Source organism: Oncorhynchus clarkii, chromosome 21 (genome assembly GCF_045791955.1).
Source record: "Oncorhynchus clarkii lewisi isolate Uvic-CL-2024 chromosome 21, UVic_Ocla_1.0, whole genome shotgun sequence".
In the NCBI taxonomy this organism is placed as follows: Eukaryota; Metazoa; Chordata; class Actinopteri; order Salmoniformes; family Salmonidae; genus Oncorhynchus; species Oncorhynchus clarkii.
The window spans coordinates 37900276-37918213 of NC_092167.1; the positions used below are offsets into that span (position 1 = coordinate 37900276).

Below are 17938 nucleotides of genomic sequence, written 5' to 3' on the forward strand. Positions count from 1 at the left end.
GGATATAGAGTGTACTGTATATGCTGATGTAATTCAGCAGGAAAAAAATTCAATTGTAAACTGAAATTATAACATTGTGCTTTACATCATTTTATTTAGCTCAAAAACAACTAATACAGTAATCAAATGTCATCAGGCAGATTCATTATATCTTATACACATCAATGTGCAGTGTGTAAATATCCTATACTGTATTTAGTAACTCTAGCTAGTGTAAACTAGCTGGTTTACTTACTTCAAGTGCAGTTTGGAGATAGGCAGAACACCTTGGGCATGGGCAGATCAGTTAATCAGAGAAACTTGCATTTTTCGCCACAAAAAAGTAGCTAACTTGCCCTAATCAGGCAATCAAAAATGCCTCCTTCCCTCACTCTGACCCTATTCTGACCCTAAACCCAGCGGAAGGACTTTTGGGTAGCAAACCAAGCAGCATCTCAGAAGATTGAGCAACCGCCAGAAGTTCAAAGGTCATCGGACTCTGGGATAAACATGGGATCCAGGTGCATTTTGGGGAGGATGATGGGGGTGCTGGCCCCCGCCCAGCCGCAGGCCACCCTATTGAATGTGGGCCTCTGCACTGCAGGCTCCCCCTGGAGCTCTGGGTACAGCTCCGGCATGGTGTTGTGTTCCACGTCGGGGGCCTTGAACAACGGGGCCGGTATGGTGGACTTGCCGCCGAAGCCGCCAAACGGGGTAGCCACTCTGGAGATGGATAGAAGATTGACAATGTTAATATTAGCCTTGCACAACTAACAAGGCAGAGGGGAAGTGACACATTGACTGAGTCATCAAAGAGTCTAAGCCTCTGGCTGGAGGACATGTTCTGTTGACATGGTAAGGGATGTATGGTAAGAGATGTATGGTGTATCTGTTGACAATGTTGTGACTCAGATAAAGGAATGTACAGTATAGTATGTCAGTGGACACTTCATCCGCTACCAAAGTGTAAAAGCAAGTTTACATTTCTATACATTTCTGCCTAGTAGACATGGAGAATGTTGTGTAGAAAACCAACTGTTCGAAACACTACTTGTTTCTTGCAAGGGTAAAGCATCATCTTTTTATTTAAGGAGATCTGAGTGTCAAAACTCCTTAATGTATATATTTTTTGGAGGGTCAGGACAGAGTTAGAAACAAGATTTGGGGGACAGACCTAGGAGGAAGAACTGTAAGGAAAGGCACAGCCAGTCAGGGAAAGGGGGGGCACCTAGTCAGTTGCAAAACTGAATGCATTCAATGGAAATGTGTCTTCCTCATTGAACCCAACCCCTCTGTATCAAAGAGGTGCGGGGGCCAGCCATAATGGACATCCACGTCATCCGTGCCCGGGGAGCAGTTGTTGGGGGTTTAACTGCCTTGCTCAGTGGCAGAACAGCCTTTTTTCCCCCCACCGTGCTGGCTCTGGGATTCGAACCAGCGATCTTCTGGCTCTTAAACTTTGGGAACACCTGGCCTAGCGGTTTTCACTTGCAGCATTGGGGAACATTCCACACCCCACGTCTATTTCTATGGGCACAAGCACTGTTCATGACACAAACTGTCCAACCCCTCTTGTTGATGGAGAGAACAGTTTGCAGGTTTAAAGCGTATTTCCTGCAATTCTACACATTTTGTCATGGGGTGCAGAGAACAATGAGCAGTTTTAAAGTACATTTTCTTGCAATTCTATACATTTTACCATGCCATGTGATATTTCAGTGACTCGAACATTGCTACAAAATCTATGGGCCAAAGAACCTAGGTAAAAAAAACGTGGGCTAGTTTATCTGGACATTTCTGAGAAGTTCTAAATACCTCTCTGAGGTATGCAATGACTGACATGATCAGAATAAACTGATGATGCACTACCCAATTCCAAAATTGCACTCTACTATTACAACCTTCTCAAGTAAGTTGAAAGCAGAACTGAGTTCATTAAAAAATGTAATTAAAAGTATTCAGTACCAGTCAAACGTTTGGACACATCTACTCATTCAAAGGTTTTTCTTTATTTTTTACTATTTTCTATATTGTAGAATAATAGTGAAGACATCCAAACTATGAAATAACACATATGGGATCCTGTTTTGTAACCACAAAAGTGTTAAACAAATCAAAATATATTGTAGATTCTTCAAAGTAGCCACCCTTTGCCATGATGACTGCTTTGCACACTTGGCATTCTCTCAACCAGCTTCACGATGAATGCTTTTCCAACCGTCTTGAAGGAGTTCCCATATACGCTAAGTACTTGTTGGCTGCTTTTCCTTCACTCTGCGGTCCATCTCATCCCAAACCATCTCAATTGGGCTGAGGTCGGGTGATTGTGGAGGCCAGGTCATCTGATGCAGTACGCCATCACTCTCCTTGGCCAAATAGCCCTTACACAGCCTGGATGTGTGTTTTGAGACATTTTCCTGTTGAAAAACAAATGATAGTCCCACTAAGCGCACACCAGATGGGATTGCAGATTTCTGTGGTAGTGTGCCTTAAATTCTAAATAAATCACAGACAGCGTCACCAGCAAAGCACCGTCACACCTCCTCCTCCATGCTTCATGATGGGAACCACACATCCGTTCACCTACTCTGCGTCTCACAAAGACATGGCGGTTGGAACCAAAAATCTCAAATTTGGACTCATCAGACCGAAGGACAGATTTCCATCGGTAAAATGTCCATTGTTCGTGTTTCTTGGCCCAAGCAAGTGTCTTCTTATTGGTGTCCTTTAGTAGCGATTTCTTTGCAGCAATTCGACCATGAAGGCCTGATTTCACGCAGTCTCCTCTGAACAGTTGATGTTGAGATGTGTCTGTTACTTGAACTCTGCAGCCAAAATAAATGCTTCAATCTGAGGTGCATTTAACTTTAACTTCTCCTCTGCAGCAGAGGAAACTCTGGGTCTTCCTATCCTGTGGTGGACATCATGAGAGCCAGTTTCATCATAGCTTGATTGCTTTTGTGACTACACAAATTTGACGGATTGACTGACCTTCATGTCTTAAAGTACTGATGGACTGTCGTTTCTTTTTGCTTCTTCGAGCTGTTCTTGCCATAATATAGACTTAGTCCAATTTGGTAAAAGACCATCTTCTGTATACCACCCCTACCTTGTCACAACACATCTGATTGACTCAAACACATTAAGATGGAAAGAAAATCCACAAATTACCTTTTAACAAGGCACACCTGTTAATTGAAATGCATTCCAAGTGACTACCTCCATGAAGCTGGTTGAGAGAATGCCAAGATTGTGCAAAGCTGTCATCAAGACAAAGGGTGGCTGCTTTGAAGGATCTCAAATATAAAATATATTATGATTTAACACTTTTTCTTTGGTTACTAAATGATTCCATATGTGTTATTTCATCATTTTGATGTCTTCACTATTAATCTATAATGTAGAAAATTATTTTATAAAATAAAGAAGAATCCTTGAATGAGTAGGTGTGTCCAAACTTTTGACTGGTACTGTATGTATTTATTATTTTTTTGGGGGGGGGGCACAGTTTGGCAACCACTGTGCTAGGCTACCTGCTGCCCTCAGTCAGCTGAGCGAAGGCTTGAACCTCCGTTGCCATGGGGGTATAATTTGTCTAGAGTCGGGAGCATTACTACTGCACCAGCCTCCGGCATGGCAAGTACTGTACTATTTCAGCCAAGGTATGGTCCAGAACGGGTCCATCATCAGCCATACCTGTTGAAGCTCTTGTACCCTGGTCCTTCAGGCTTGACCTCTGGCTCTGGCAGGTGGTTGACAAGGCTATCGGCCAGGGAGGGGTCGCTGTGGTAGATGGCCTGGTCCCAGGGGGAGTGGTAGGACTTGGGGAGGCATGTGCTGTTGAACTTCTCTGGTTCCATTTGTTTTAGAGGTCCACCATAACCTGGGCAAAAAGAGGGGGAGAGAGAATCTGGTGTAAGGGCCCTGTGACTCCATTCGGTACAGTTTGTCAAAGCGGTAGAAGAAGTTGAGAGCGGGAGAGGAAGAATCAGAGGGAGAGCTAGACGTAGAAATAAGGAAGAGGAGGCAGTGAGAAACTGCATAACAGAGAGATGGTGTAATGATTTACAATGCCATTTGAGGAATCGATCAGGTCATATACAGTACTCACTCCCAAGCTGATTTTTGTCTTGCACAAACCTCAATATAAACTAAGTGCAGCACTGTATGGGTTTTCCCAGTATGGTCAAAAATACGGTTACGTTTCACAGTGAACCAACATGAAGGACATTTTACTGTGTGGTGTAAGGGTGACAGGGAAGGCCTATCCAAATAAGTATCCTTCAAAACTAGTGTTCTTCGCCAGGGGCGCCTTGCAAACACGTGTTACGTAACGTAGGGTGTTGCTGTGTCACGTCCAACCCTCTTACAACTAACAAAATATTCGGAGTTTGTTTTATCAAAGGAGGAAATGAGAAAGACCAAACATTGTCTCCTCAGGGGACTTCTGCTGTTTTTTTTGAGAAACTTCCTTCACAAACGCAAACCACAAGCTCTTACTTGGGGCCACGTAAAAGTGTTCACGAGCATGGCTGCACATTTGGCTGCATTTAGCTGCTCCAATGTGTTGTGGGAAATGTACTGTGACTGCCGCACTGCAGGAAACACTGGGGGTTGGGAAGATGAAAGGGAGATCACTGCATTAGTGACATGGGGTTAAGGCATGGTAGATATAGACAACAAGACTAGAGACAAAGTTTTGACTCTATGTTTGGAAGCATTGTTCCAAATGTGAAGCATTGTTCCAAATGTGAAGCATTGTTCCAAATGTTCTCACGTTCGCGTCATGATCTCGAGCCAGTCCGTCAGACCCACACTACCAGAGGGATAAGATATTTGGGTAGCACTTGACATTACAGCAATGAATAAAGTGGTACCATGGTGATAACATTGTAGTATTACATATCTATTACCACTGTATTACCATAATATTAGCCCTTTTGCCACTCTGTAATGTAAAGGGCTATCGATACGGGTATATCAGTGGAGTGACATTTCAACACAAGAGTCTGATTGCGGTGCAGTGATTTATTCGCTAGCCAGCATTTCCTTACTTCCCAACCCTATTCACACTATTCAACAAGCAATTAGACACCCAAAAGTGAAACATCTGGGTTCATCTCTTGGCTAATTTAAGAGTCATTGTGTGACATCCGATACCCTTTGACCCCAATTCTCGGCTACTGTTATCGCTGTGTCCACGGACTTCTCCGCCGACTCCCTCTCAAGGTGGTGGCGTAGTCGGATGTTCCCAAAATAGCATCACAAACTGTCTCCATGTGCTCATCGGCTTAACTGGTGTCCATATTATGTTGACGGTGCTGGATCAGGAGGTTGAGCGTGATCCGAGCACCATTCTCTTCCTGATGGTTCTCAGAGGATAGCGAGTGGTGGACACAGGAAATACTCTGCGCATTTCCTGTGGAGGAAACTTGACTGTTATCAAACTATCCCCAAGGTCGCCCATAAAAAGTGAGGGAAGGGAAGGGGGAGAATGGATAGATACAGAGAGTGAGGGAGAGATCCACAGAGAAAGATAGAGAGGGGGGAGAAGGAGAAGGAATGCTCCTGCCCTGGAGCCGGAAGATTCCACTCAAGAATAATGTTTTCCCCCACGAAGACGCCTAAGTACAAAAAAATGCAATGGAAGTAATAAAAAGCCAAAACAATGAAGACTATCCCCACGCCGTAGCTAAACATTTCATAGTTTGTTAAATCCAGCTGGACCAACACCTATTTTATCCATACACTTACCTCATGTGAATAAAGGAGTAAACGTAACTAGTACTGAAAGTTCTACCATAGAGCAAGATGTAGCTATGACCATATTACTTAATAAAAGTAAAATCCTGTCTAGGGGGTAAGGGGCTAGGGTTAGTTTCTTGAAAGGACATAAGGCCAGGGATATTCTCACCGGGCTGTGTAATTTTTAATTTGGCCTAAGGTTTTGAGCTCTGTGCCCGAAGCAGGTTCTCCAATAAATGTTTTCAACTGGCCAAGGCTTGATGACTTCAATGTCACCGGCTCACCCGTGCTAGTATAAATCATGCTAATGACTCCACTGACATCCAGTTTAATGAGTCGTAGGGGTCATGGGGTCATGAATTTAGAGCAGAGGTTATGTCGCATTAGCAGCACCCACCTGGTGCAATGTTGTCTGGGTTGGGGGTGTTGCTCGGATCAGGCGTGTTCGGGGTTGTTTTAGACTGTTCCACTCCCAAGCTGTTGCTTTCTGTGGTTTCTTGACTCTGCGTTTGAAGAGTTACACCATTCCAAGGAGAAGGTGAAAGGGAGGTAGGGAAAAGGCAAGGACAGAGACAGTTCAGAGCAAAGGTCAGAGATATAGAGGGGTTAAGAAAGAGAAAGTGAGATGGGGAGAACGATGGAGAGTTCAGTGACTGTCTTATGTAGAGCCAGTAACATTAGGAGCATTGTTTTCCCATGTATGAATATCCTGTGCTGTGGTCCACAGTGGGTAACTTTCATCCTCCCCAGTGATATTTGTACAAATTTATGCCAGGACTTCCTCAGGAAATGTTGACAACTTGAAATAAATTCCCCTTTGCTCCAAAAGGTAAACAAACGGGGACTGCAAGATCAAACTATTTTCATTTAGAGTTTTAATAATTTCATCCGATTCAGTGTCCAATATATTTCAAACAACCTTAAAATGTACAGGTGATTGCCAAAATAAAGGAAACAGCAATATATAGTGTCTTAATGGAGTGTTTGGCCACCACGAGCCAAAACAGCTTCAATGCGCCTTGTCATAGAGTTCCAGACGCTTGCAGAATCTATTGGATTCTTCCATGAGAAATGACTTCATTTGGTGAGGGTGGGGGAAAACACTATCTCTGGCACTGCTCCAGAATCTCCCATACGTTTTCAATTGGGTTGAGATCTAGTGACTAAGACTTACACACACACACATACACGACCCACCCTTTAAACCCTCTATGCTCATCTGAGACCCCTCTTTCAAAGTCACTGAGATATCTTCCTCTAGCCATGGTAGACAAAATAATGGGCGACTGGGAATGTTATTCATGACTCTAAACACGATGGGATGTTAATTGATAAATTTACTCAGAAACCACATCTGTGGGGAAGCACCTGATTTCAATATACTTTGTATCCCTCATTTACTCAAGTGTTTCCTTTATTTCGGCAGTTGCCTGTATGTATGTGTGTGTGTGTGTGTGTGTGTGTGTGTGTGTGTGTGTGTGTGTGTGTGTGTGTGTGTGTGTTTACAGGCTCAAACAACTAGGTATCAAAGGAAGTGTCCTGGATGTGACTTCTAAATGGAAAGAAACAGATTGGACTCGCTGTTTCAATTAGTTTGGTAAAGTATATTGGGAAATGTCCCTGTATTGTCTGAGTAGCATAGTAGCCGCAAGGGCCTAAAGTAGCCGCAAGGGCCTAAAGTAGCCGCAAGGGCCTAAAGTAGCCGCTAGGGCCTAAAGTAGCCGCTAGGGCCTAAAGTAGCCGCTAGGGCATAAAGTAGCCGCTAGGGCCTAAGTGGCCTAAATTGCCGGGACGAGAAGATGAAGACTTGGCACACTGCCCATCCAAACACAAAGCTTGTAAACAGGACTTTTAACTTATGCCTGTTGTAAGAATCTCATAGCTATTATGCAAGTACGAGGCCTTATCCAGAAACAACCCCATATCTGTATCATACCCCAAATGCGTTACCCCCTATGCGTTACCCCCTATCCGTTACCCCCTATCCGTTACTCTAGCGGTTAGGCTGTTTCTGCAATGTGTCTGAGTTTTGAGCAGCAGTAAGGCTGCAGTCTGATAATCATCTCAAGCGCTTATGTGTTTCATCAGGAAATTAGGTATAGTGTTTGTCAAGTGTCTGTTGCCGTTCTCATCCTCGTAACCGTATAGGCAACTAAAGGATTGGTGAGAATGAATCACTAGATGACAGTCTCCTACAGTACAAGATAAGCTCTTCGAACGCTATTGATAATGGTTTGAATGAACCGAATGGAAACTCTGCGATGAGCCTTCTTTAAATCTCTCATCACAATAGCGTAGAGCTCCAAAACAAATGCTAATGGTATCGGTCATCTCCCTCATCGCTCATTTTCCCATAAACGTTCACGTTGAAACAGCAACTTTGTTCCAGTTTTTTGATTGTCGTTGTAGTATCCAGAGTTTTTAATATAGCTAGCGTTCACATTCAAGCGTGTACTGTACATGCAAGGGGTTTGTGTTGCTTACTGTGTGTTGGTTACATTCTGGATGCTCTCGAAGGTGTATTTTTCAGAGCGCCTCTTGCGCTTTTCAAAGAGGAGGGAGCCCCTGTTGGAGGCCAGAGACAGCTCCTCCAGCATCACATCCTTAGGGACACTCATCTTCTTCCCCAGGTCCATCTCTGCATCTGGAAGAGACACAACAGCTATGAGAAAGTAGGGATGGTGTGGGTGGGGATGTGTGTGTGTTGTGTCATTCTGTACCTCAGCTGTGCATGCCCTTGTTATGGTTTTATCTGTGTTTGGCTGAGCTAGTGTCCCACACGTCCTTACTTTTTAATGACCCTATTATGCATACAGTCTGTAGTCTGTCAGAGTAAGTTATGCTCGTTATACTGACAATATTCACATTTGTCTATTTACATTCTACTGATTTACCTTTCACTGTAAAACATATTCCCATTACCCATCTCGCTGACTTAATATATTGTATGCTGTCAATAATACAATACATTTTTAATAATCTTTCTGTGTCAGACAGCCTCTCATGTTGTCCCCCTTGTTTGTGATTAGCAGTGAAATCCCCCCCCCCCCCCCCCCCCCCCCCCTCCCGTGCATGCTGATCATGGAGACGTCATAGTCTAATCAAATGAGCCAAAAGCAAACCACCCTGACAGAATATCCCTCAGCTGTCAGTGGCCCTCAGGCTCTCCCTCTCTCTCTCTCCCCAATGAGCCATGCAGTTGTCCCCTCCCAGAAATAGCTTGTTCAAAGGACAACGACAAAGGGATTAATTACATTGAGTAATAAAACTTCACATTTGCTTATTTATATCCAAGGCCGCAGACCGGTTCAATGGTGCTGCTTGGAAACCAGTAGTGAACTAGATGATACCCCGTTACAGAGTCTGTATAGATTGAGTGAGAGACAGAGAGTTTGTCTTTGTTTACAGGCACACACACACACATGTATTTGTCTGTACCGTATGACCGCAGTTAAATTGTTCATGTGTGTCCATGTGTTTTTTTTACATTAGAAATTAATGAAGGGAGGCAGCGCGGGGAGAGAGAGCGAGTGTGAGAGAGAGGCCACGTGTCGTACCATACCTTCAGGACCCTGTACCTCCCTACAGATGGCTGCAGCTTGCATCTTCCTCTCGTTGGTCGTCATGGTAGAGAACTGTGACATCGCTGCCCCTGGGGAAACAATATCACAAGGGACAGCATGTGACGGCACGCCTTGTGCCGTAGCAACTAGCTTAACAAACCAAAGGAAGCAATGCCGCGCAGCACTGTAAGGCATGCTATCCTCACCAACATTACACTCCCCCTGCCACGAACAAACACCCACCGCAGCAGGTACAATTTATTGGTAGTGCTGAAAGGGCAAAGTTAACACATCCCTTTTAAATAACCCTGAGCCGTTAATATGCTTGGAATTACCCTTTTGGGTTGAGAAAGGACATGGGTACGGGACGGGCAATGTTACAGCAAGCATGTGTGACGGTTGACAAGATGTGGGGAAAGCAACAGTCCACATCATACCATTGTGTTCCTTGGTCTAGCTGTATGATGCACCATCTTGTTTTCATTTGAAATCCACATAAAAAAATCTGTATCCGTATGAATAGCTGCTCCTTCAGTAAGTCATTCGGTAAACATCATTTAGGTCAAGACAACAGCAGAGTAACGTGAAGAGAAATCAAAGTACTTGTCTTGTCTATTCACTTGGCCTGAGGGCCATTCCTATACGGCAATCTGACCATTTTAATTAAAGCATTCTTAGCTCTAGCGTCGCTAGTGTCACCTCCAGCGAGGTCAAAAAACGTCCAAAGAAGTTCTCAATGTTAGTTCATACGCTCTTGTAAATCTATTTATCCACTGTTGAAAAAGTGTCAAGTTTGAGGGAATAGCACCAAAAACACTATGTATGGAGGACTTGGAAATATTGTGAAAAAGATTGCTTGACATCGTTGTGCATAATGACATTCATCACTCTACAGTAAGCCATTCACATATCAGGCTGCATTAAGTCTTAGGAGGGATCATATAGTAGTTACGTGTGTACCTTACATCAAGTGTCCTACATTAACAAGACATGGGGATGTAAGAGAAAAACTGTTCGATTGGACAATAATACAGCTCTGTCAATCATAACACCTGGACTATTGAAAGTCCCAAACAAGCTTGAAACATCAATGTCGCCCTGTGGTATCACCCAGCAAAACATATATGCACAGCACCTAGGAAGTGACCCTATGCCTATGACACCTTACCTGTGTGTAGGTCCCTTTAGGGGCGTCTCAACATGTGCCTGTATCCTTACGGAAGCTAGGAAGACGTGGGGCGAGGAGGTCAGACTGGGTGGGGCGACCTGTGCGGGTCCTTGCACTCCCCTGTGCTGAAGCCTTAACGGGGGTGAGTGGGAAGGACTGGGAGGTGAGGGGGCTTGGTGGCTGGCAGGATGAGTGACTGGCTGTGTGGGCGTCAGTGTGTGTCCTAGTTATTGGGCATGTTTGAGTGGTAAGGCTAAAGCAACCCGACTATGTGAAGGAACGAGGAGTGAAGGTAGGGTAGGTGAAACTACGACAGCCGAAAGTCGAACACTAAGGCTCAGATCGACATGGCAGAATCAAAATAAACATCTCTAACCCCCATATCATACACTCACAAACTGAAATCATATGTGTGAACATTGTACAATCAATTAGTGAGAGGGAGCCTCAAATATGAAATCCATTTACACTGTACATTTCCAATGTAGCCTGCTATATTTGAATTGCGGCAAAGTTGGTTCCGGTTTCAGTCACGTCTTTGGTCATGTTCCCGTGGGTCAAACAAAACACCCTAATGATTGGTTGACAGTAGAGCCTTCCACAATGCAGGTGACGGCTGCAGGATGAAGTTGGTGAAGGGTAACTGCAGAAACTTGCAGTCATCTTCGTGACCTTTTAATCACGTGATTTTCATGTTGTCGACATGTAGGCAGGCGCATGTCGGCCAATTTTTATCTCTATAATGCAACACACTTCGAAAGGCAGTGACCAACAATGGTCACTGACTTCACAAAAGTGATCCGCTCGAACGCGACCAATGGTATGTGGTTCAGGCAGTGGGGGGCTAAATATAGCGGCTACCACTCCCCTTCCCTCCCTCTCGCTCGTGGCTCAGTGTCTGTACAGAAGCTTAGGCTGGGTGCAGGGGTTGCTGCCGAACTAGCTCCTGCCTAGCCACTACTTCCCCCCCCACCCCTTTCTGACACCATACCATCTCCCATAGTTCCCTTGGTCTGACCTGTTGAAAAGTGTGTGAGGCTGGGGTTGTAAATACCCCTCTCCCCCCAGTAGAGCCAAGGACAAAACCCTTATATTACCAATCCTTATCACATATTTGTTGCGTAGACCTCAACGGCCTGTTCAGGGAGCTGAAATGATTGGATACTTATCTGCTATAAACTCTTCCTAAACTGCTGAAAGGAACCGTTTTGGTATTGGACCCTAGGTGGCAGTAGAGGTAATTGAGAGGTGGGGTTTTATATTTCCGGTGCACCAAATGCATCAATGACTATGGGACTACCAATAGTTTAGTTACCAGGACCTAACTGCACCCCAGCCTTGTCATTTGGAACTTGTAGGCTTTTTGAATGGTCTTCAATTAGCTATAACTTCGTGAAAGGCAAAAGTAAATTCATCCACAAGCACAAATTATATTATATAAACCTTAAAGGGGCAATCTGCAGTTGCTGCATACATTTTTGGACCTATATAGTAATTTATATATAAAGTTACCCATTGATTGTTAAAGAATTATAAATGCCTTATGACCTTAGTTCCACCGTCATACCCCATCATAAACCAAAATATAAGCTTGGTTTACTCCAATGTTTATACATAAACACTGTATAGCTTCAAAACATGCTTAAAACTATAACTTTAATGTATTGGATGGTCAGTCCTTGCATCCATGGCTCTGTCTATGAATTTGATAGTGGTTTCATTTCTCCAGGCCATCCCTCATCTTTACACCAAAACAGAAACCGGGGATGTTAAGGAGTTTGTTGAACAACATTCACAGTTCTTCACTACTTCTATCCTATTCTAGTATATCCAACTCAATTGCTGACTGTTGCGTTATGCTACTTTGTGGCATCAAACTTGGAGATTGAAGCATCATCACATGCTGACAGTGGGACAGGACTGCTCTTTTGTTCTAATGCTGCACCACTCTCCATAGCACAGCTGCTGTAGACCCCCTGCCATTATGTAACTGTCTCCTAGGCAACAAGTTCCCCTAACAACCCCTACCCAATGGCTATGGAGCGTGTGACATCGGAGGGACTAAACATCAAGCATAGTGCTGCACACATGGCTAGTAAAATGGCGATTGTTGGGTTAGTTATTACTTTATTTGCTCAGAATGTATGTGCAATAATTTGACGCTAAAATAGCAACTATATGCCGAGGGAATTCACCTGCGTTATTATAATAATAATAAATTACATTTGTAGAACGCTTTTCCTTTGCAGATGTAAATCACAAAGCTCTTTACATTGTGAGCAACCATCAAAGCTTTCTTTTAACAAAAAGGCTAAAGACATTAAAAGATAGCTAGCGGTCAAGTACCATACAAGATACACAAAATAATAAAGGTGACGAGGACAGAACAATAGAACTTGAAACAAACGTATAAGACCAACAACTGACACCACAACGTAGAAAGTATTACGTGAAAGCCAGTTTGAAGAAGTGATTCCTTAGCTCAGACTTAAAGGACGTGGTGGTCTGGGGCAAGCGGAGGTGGGAGGGACTGCAAGGAGTCTTTGATCATTTGACTAGAGTGACCCTGAAGGCTGTTCACTTGAGGTATTGGATACCATAGGCATTGAGGGGTATTGAAGACTAACAGGAGGCTTGAAGTGTATTCTAATTTGGATGGGTAGCCTGTGGAGAGAGGCTAGAATGGGTGGGATGTAGGCAGATCTCTGTGTTCCTTTGAGGACACTGGCAGCGCTGTTCTGCACAAGCTGCAGCCCCTGGATGCTTTTTTAGGGGAGGGCATTGCAGTAATAGAGTCGGGAGGTGACGGGGGAGTTGACCATCTTTTCCAGATCAGGTTTGGAGAGAACAGGATGAAGCTGGGTGATGTTTCTCCAATGAAAGAAAGATTTTTTGCACACAGATTTTGTGGTCAGAGAAAATGAGGCAGGAATCCAGTAACACCCCAAGGTTGCAGACCTAGGAGGACAGTGGGATGGAGTGGCTGCCAAAGTTAAGAGTGGTGATGGCACTGGTTTTGGTGTGATGGGGAGTGCCAATGAGGATTGCTTCTGTTTTTGTTTTGTTGTGTTGCAGGAGGTTGTTTGACATCCAGGCCTTTATGTCATCTAGACAACTTGTGTGGGTGTTAATGGAAGAGAGGGAATCCGGGGTTGGTTTTATGTAGATCTGTGTGTCATCAACATATTGTGTGCGGTTTGAAAGGTATGAGGTGAACCAGTTATGGGCGGTAATGTCGAGACCTATGTGTTCCTTCAGTCGACCCAGGAGGATGCTGTGGTCAAACTGTGTTGAAGGCAGCACAGCTGTGTACATACCGCCACAAGCAAAAACCAAGGCGACACTCGGCGAACTGTACAAGATTATAAGCCAGCAAGAATCCTCTCACCCGGAAGCAGTCAGTGTCCCAGAAGCAAGCCCGTTTTAAAATCAAATTTCTCAAAATATCACCAACATGTATCCTGGCCCACAAGACGATTCAGCATGCTTGACCATGTATACACAAACATCCGTGATGAGAACAAAGCCATCCCCCGCCCCCACTTCAGCCAACAGATCACATCTCTCTGTTCCTACAAGCAGCAACTCAAGACGGAGCCACCAGCACAGAGAATAGTGTGGCGCTGGACAGAGAAAGCAGTTTCACATACAAGCTAAGCCGGTACAAGCTCCGCAAAACCATTAGGGACGTAAAAAGATAATACAGACTCAAACTTGAGTTGATGTTTGACAACTCAGACTCACGTCGCATATGGCTAGGATTACAGACTATCATAGACTACCAAAGCCTACCTCCTAGATGAATTTAACACATTCTATGCTCGCTTCGAGGCAAACAATACAGAGCCATCCAGAAAGACTCGTTGTTCTGGACTACCAGGCACTTTTTCTGTCCGAGGCTGACGTTAGAACTCCAGTGAATACTCACAAAGCCACCAGCCCAGATGGCATCCCTGGCCGCGCCCTCAGATTGTGGGCTGACAAGCTGGCAGGCGTCTTTTCAGACACTTTCAACTTCTCCCTGTCCCAGGTGGTAGTCCTCACCTGTTTTAAGGAGACCACCATCATCCCAGTTCCCAAGAAAAACAAGGTGACATGCCAGGCACACTGGACCCACTCCAATTTGCCTACCGCTTCAACAGATTCACGGAAGATGCCATTTCCATTGCTATTCACATGGCCGCAACACATCTGGGCAAGGGGAACACCTATGTGAGAATGCTTTTCATTGACCACAGTTCAGCATTTAACACTATTGTTCCCTCCAAGCTTAACACCAAGCTCAGAGCCGTGGGTCTTGACTCCATCCTCCGCACCTGGATCTTGACTCTTAACACAGAGGCCCCACAGGGGTATGTCCTTAGTCTTCTGCTGTAGTCCCCGTTCACCCACGGCTGCATGGCTTTGCATGACACCAACTCCATCAAGTTTTTATCACAAAACCATGGTTGTAGGCCTGATAACCAACAAGGACAAGTCAGCCTATAGGGAGGAGGTAAGTGAACTGGCATTGTGGTGTCATGACAGCAACCTCTCCCTCAACGTCAGCAAAACAAAGGAGTTGATTGTTGACTTCAGGAAGCAGACGAGGGAACATGCCCAGATCCACATCAACAGAACTGCAGTAGAGAGTCAACAGTTGTAAGTTCCTCGACATCCACATCGCCAAAGACTTGTGCATTGTGACCTGGTAAGGGAATTTCTCAGTCCCCGTCACAAGGCCCTAAAGCGGGTGGTGAAGATGGCCCAGTACATCACTGGGACTGTGCTCCCACCCATCCAGGACATCTACTCGAAGCGATTCCTGAGGAAGGCACACAGCATCGTCAAGGACCCCACACACCCCAGCCACGAGCTGTTCTCTCCCTTACCGCCAGGAAGACTATATCGGATCATGAGGTCTGATACCAACAGGCTCAGAGACGGTTTCTATATACAGTACAAGCCAAAAGACTGAAAACGTGAACTGGACTGACCTGCTCTGATTCTTCACACCTTAGCACACATGCACTCACTCATACACACACAAGATGGCGTAGCAGTCAGATGTTTTTTCTTTGTCTTGTCTCGACCCATGTAGATATATTTTTCTTTGCATTCTTTTTTATATTTTTCCTAAACCTCAACTTCAAAATACTCTGTTGCAACCCGCCTCACCCAATGTGGTGTGGATCTGTTTTTTTTCCTAAAGTATTTCTATTTACCTCTGAACTGGAATACCTCAACTGAAGTTAGCTAGCTAACTAGCTACCAGCTATCAGTCAGCTAACCTTTAGCTCGGAAAGCTCTCGCCAGTTAATACAACGCGTTTCAAACCAACGCATGCCGGACCTATGTTTCTCTCCATATCCCCAGATTCCTACCGCAAACTCTGAACCCTTTCATCTGGATCATGGCAGCTAGCTAACCGCAACCCGGGTTGACTACTCCTGGCTAACGTTTCTGTCCCGTAGCAAGCACCAACTAGCCTGGGGCTAGCCCATGCTTGAACCATCTCCCGGCTAGGGCTCCTGGGCTACTCCTGAAGCCCACTCCTCGGCTACAATATCCAGACCCCTTCTACTGCCGGTACGGGGCACGGAACCCCGCAGATCCTTCACTGGAATACCGACATTATCTGCCCGAGGATCCAAAAAGGCCCCTCAGGCGCGACTTCCCCTGAAGGCCCACAGGGTTCAATTCTCAGGCCAACTCTCTTCTCTGTATACATCAATGACATCGCTCTCGCTGCTGGTGATTCTTTGATCCACCTCTACGCAGACGACACCATTCTGTACACCTCTGGCCCTTCGTTGGACACTGTGTTAACTAACCTCCAGATGAGCTTCAATGCCATACAACTCTCCTTCCGTGGCCTCCAACTGCTCTTAATTGCAAGTAAAACTAAATGCATGCTCTTCAACCGATCGCAGCCCGCACCTGCCCGCCCGTCCAGCATCACTACTCTGGACGGTTCTGACTTAGAATATGTGGACAACTACAAATACCTAGGTGTCTGGTTAGACTGTAAACTCTCCTTGCAGACTCACATTAAACATCTCCAATCCAAAATTAAATCTACATTTGGCTTCCTATTTCGCAACAAAGCATCCTTCACTCATGCTACCAAGCATAGCCTTGTTAAACTGACCATCCTACCGATCCTCGACTTCGGCAATGTCATTTACAAAATAGCCTCCAACACTCTACTCAGCAAACTGGATGCAGTCTATCACAGTGCCATCCGTTTTGTCACCAAAGCCCCATATACTACCCACCACTGCGACCTGTATGATCTCGTTGGCTGGCCCTCGCTTCATACTTGTTGCCAAACGCACTGGCTCCATGTCATCTACAAGACTCTGCTAGGTAAAGCCCCGCCTTATCTCAGCTCACTGGTCACCATAGCATCACCCACCCGTAGCAAGCGCTCCAGCAGGTATCTCTCACTGGTCACCCCCAAAGCCAATTCTTCCTTTGGCCGCCTCTCCTTCCAGTTCTCTGCTGCCAATGACTGGAACGAACTGCAAAAATCTCAGAAGCTGGAGACTCTTACCTCCCTCACTAGCTTTAAGCACCAGCTGTCAGAGCAGCTCACAGATCACTGCACCTGTACATAGCTCATCTGTAAATAGCCCATCCAATCTACCTCATCCCCATACTGTATTTATTTATTTATTTATTTATTTATTTATTTATCTTGCTCTTTTGCACCCCAGTATCTCTACTTGTACATTCATCTTCTGCACATCCTACCATTCCAGTGTTTAATTGCTATTGCTAATGTAATTACTTTGCCACCTTGGCCTATTTATTGCCTTACCTCTCTTATTTTACCTCATTTGCACATGCTGTATATATATTTTTCAACTGTATTAGTGATTGTATGTTTGTTTATTCCATGTGTAACTCTGTGTTGTTGTATGTGTCGAACTGCTTTGCTTTATCTTGGCCAGGTCGCAGTTGCAAATGAGAACTTGTTCTCAACTAGCCTAGCTGGTTAAATAAAGGTGAAATTAAAACACACACACTCACACAGTACATTCATGCTACACACACATCACAATTGCTGCTACCAGATTCTTATTTCCCTTACCCAATGCATGTGTAAATATTGTGCCAATACTATAAATTGTGCCTTCCTGTAAAATACTATGCTATATTATGCTAAAATGTTTATTCTATTCCACTGAGCCATTAACTTTGTTTGTGTTCTTATCTTTTATTATTTCTTATTGTTGTTTGTATTGTCGAGAAGGAACCAACAAGTAAGCATTTCGTTGGGCGATGTATACCATGCGTATCCCGTAGAACTAATAAGACATGAAAAGAAACACAACATTTTAGCATCACATGGACTACCAGCAGCACAAAAAACAATGATCTAATGATTCCATTTAGATTTGATGATGCCTATATTAGAACTGGGATGAGTTAAGATGGAGTAGCTTAGAAACATGTCAGTCCCACAACAACAAAATGAGAAAAATACTTTGTCAGTAGT

At 44.6% G+C, this 17938-nt stretch overlaps 1 pseudogene; it reads right to left on the minus strand.

Annotated features, from left to right (window-relative positions):
- Positions 1–105: 105 nt before the first annotated feature.
- Positions 106–10682, minus strand: LOC139379456 (myozenin-2-like; annotated as a pseudogene).
- Positions 10683–17938: the final 7256 nt, after the last annotated feature.